The 2,554-nt window shown below is 62.3% G+C and overlaps 1 pseudogene; it reads left to right on the plus strand.

Moving 5' to 3' along the window:
• The first annotated feature begins 279 nt into the window (after positions 1-279).
• Positions 280-2,554, plus strand: part of LOC119279686 — a 59,402-nt pseudogene continuing 57,127 nt past the window's right edge.

Here is a 2,554-nt window from a genome sequence, read left to right on the forward strand (position 1 = left end):
CTCCAGGCGGCGACGGAGCGGAACGCGCGGGAGGCGCGGGAGGAGCGGGAGGCGGAGGAACAGAGGGCAGCCGCCGCCAGGGCAGCCCAGGAGACGACGGCGGAGTCGGCGGAGACGTAGGCCGACGCGGCGGCCAAGGCTCAGGCGGAGGCCGCGGCCGCAGAGAGGGCGGCGGAGGCCCTGCGTAACCAGCCTTCGCAACTCATCATCCCCCTCCGCACCGTGGCCCCCGATATCCCGGTGCCCCCGCTAGAGGAAGCCAGCCGCGACCAGCTGGCGATGGAGAGGGAGGGGGGCGACATAGTCGTCCCGGAGGGCGAAGTGGTGCCACCACCGTCGGTCGGGACGGGCCAAGGCGGCCAGCCTGAAGCGCCGCCTGTACAGCCGGCTGGAGGCGAGCCGACCGTGGGGGCGGATCTCGTAGTCCTCTCGCCGACTCGTCGGCGCGCAGGGAAGGCGACTTCCAAGTCGGAGCCGCAGAGGGCCGCGGGCTCCAGCTCGTGGTCCCATGACCTGGAGACGGCCAGTGTCAGCTCACCGGGGTGGACGCCGGGCGGTGGGACGGCGGTGCTGAATGTGGCAGCGCAGGATGTCCGGACCCGGCTTCAATCCCAGGCCGCCATGCTGAAGCAGTATACCCAGGAATTCCTCGCAACGCGGTCGGCCATTCGGGTGAGTCTTCTTGCTCTTGATTTCTTCCGTGGGGGTGCGTCAGCGCACCCACTGAGTGTAGTCCCCGAGTTCCGAGTCGGCTACTGAGCAGGCGGCTTGGAACTTCTCAGCAGACTTTGATTTTAATGATTTGTTCTTGTTTGCACCTTCATCTTATTCGCAGGACTATCACAACCTCCATGCTGCTACCTTCAACTCCCAGGCCCGGGAGATGGGCCAGAAGGCCACCGATCTGACGGAGAGCCGGAGTACGTGTTTCATCCTTTATCTCATGTGGGGGCGCGTCAGCGCACCCACTGGGTGTAGTCCCCGAGATGCGGGCCGACTGCTGAGCAGTCGGGTCGGATCTTTCTTGACGACTTCTTCCTTATTTTCTTCTTCTTTATGTCTGCAGGGGCCAATGCCGACTTGAGGGAGCAGCTCGGCATAGCTCAAACCGCCCTTCACGCCAAGGAGATCGAGTGCAGCGCCTTGGCCCAGGAGCGTGATCGCCTGGCCAAGAAGCTGGCCGACCAGGAGGAGAGCCACAAGGCGGCCTTGAAGATGGCGCAGGAAAGCGAGGCCGCCCTCAAGGCCAAGTATGAGACAGAGGCGGCAAGTTGGGCTGAGACGAGGCAGGCGCTGAGCGAGGGCTACGGTCGGGTTGAGGATTTGATCGATGGTAGGCCGCCTTCCTCTTCGTCCCTTTGCTCGCCCCCATCATCTAATCTGTCTTCTGACTTGTTCTACTTCTTTCTTCTTTGTGCAGAATACTTCCCCGGCTACTCTGTTGCCGCCAACCAAGCCATCGAAGCTCACCGCGAGGCCCGACGTCAGGCTGGGGCCGAGATCGCACCGGGTGCCAACCGGACGCTTGAAGAGCAGCTTCTGGCGATGCCCGGCTCTAGCCGGCCTACCACATGCTCCGCCGTCTCCAGCGTGCCGAAGCGCAAGTGCTGACCGCCCTTTGGCCTGGCGAGGTGATTCCCCGCACCCCCAGTCGGACTGGCGACTGGCTGGAGGTAGCAGTTGGCCGCTTCGAGGCCTGGAAGGCCTCTGCAGCTCGGTGCAGGGCTCGACGGGCGCTAGAGTTCGTCCGGGCTTGGTACCCTGGGCTGAGCTTGGACCAGCTGCGCACCTGGCGGCAGGAGGCTGATGAGGAGCTGGAGGCGGTGCGGCCGCCTATCATCTAGCGCGCCTCGGTGATCGCCGACTTCACCAACACCAGCGCCTTTGGCCCTGAGGTGAATGAAGACGGCGTTTCCCAGCCGGAGGAGTGGTTCGGGCTGAACCCGGCGGAAGGGGAGGACTCAGTGGAGGAGATCGACTCCAGCGACGAGGGCAAAGAGGAGGAGGAGGAGGAGGAGGATGGCGAAGACGTTGTGCCGGATGGTGGAGCAACCAGCCAGCCTCAGCCTGATCGTGCTTCTAGCAACAAGGCGCGTGCAAACGCGCCGCCTGTAGTGGGTGACGATCAGGCCGAGACTCGCCAGCCGGCTACTCCTCCAGCCGACACTGCCGTCTCTGCCAACCTGCCCGACACGCCTGTTGCTCCCTTGGCCTGACTCGTCGTCTTTACTTTCCTGCTTGCTACTCTTTTGAACAACTTTTTTATTAAATTTGCACAGTTCCACCCACTGGGGGTGTATTCAAACTATGTTGAATGCTGGCCTTTCAAAAGGCCTTTTGTGTAAATATAATTATGCATGTGCTTGGCTTCCATTCCTAATTGGTTTTCATCTTTTGGCTGTTTTCCTTTGCCGCCCTCCCTTGGTCGCCGCCTTCCAAGCCGAACAGCTGCTCTACAGTCTGTGGCCGGGTAAGGACTTGGCCGTCTGGGAGCGCAAGTACTCGAGCTTTCTTAGATTGTAGCAAAGTAAGAAGGGAAGCCGGCCAGCCGGCT

The sequence above is a fragment of the Triticum dicoccoides genome, chromosome 3B (genome assembly GCF_002162155.2).
Source record: "Triticum dicoccoides isolate Atlit2015 ecotype Zavitan chromosome 3B, WEW_v2.0, whole genome shotgun sequence".
In the NCBI taxonomy this organism is placed as follows: Eukaryota; Viridiplantae; Streptophyta; class Magnoliopsida; order Poales; family Poaceae; genus Triticum; species Triticum dicoccoides.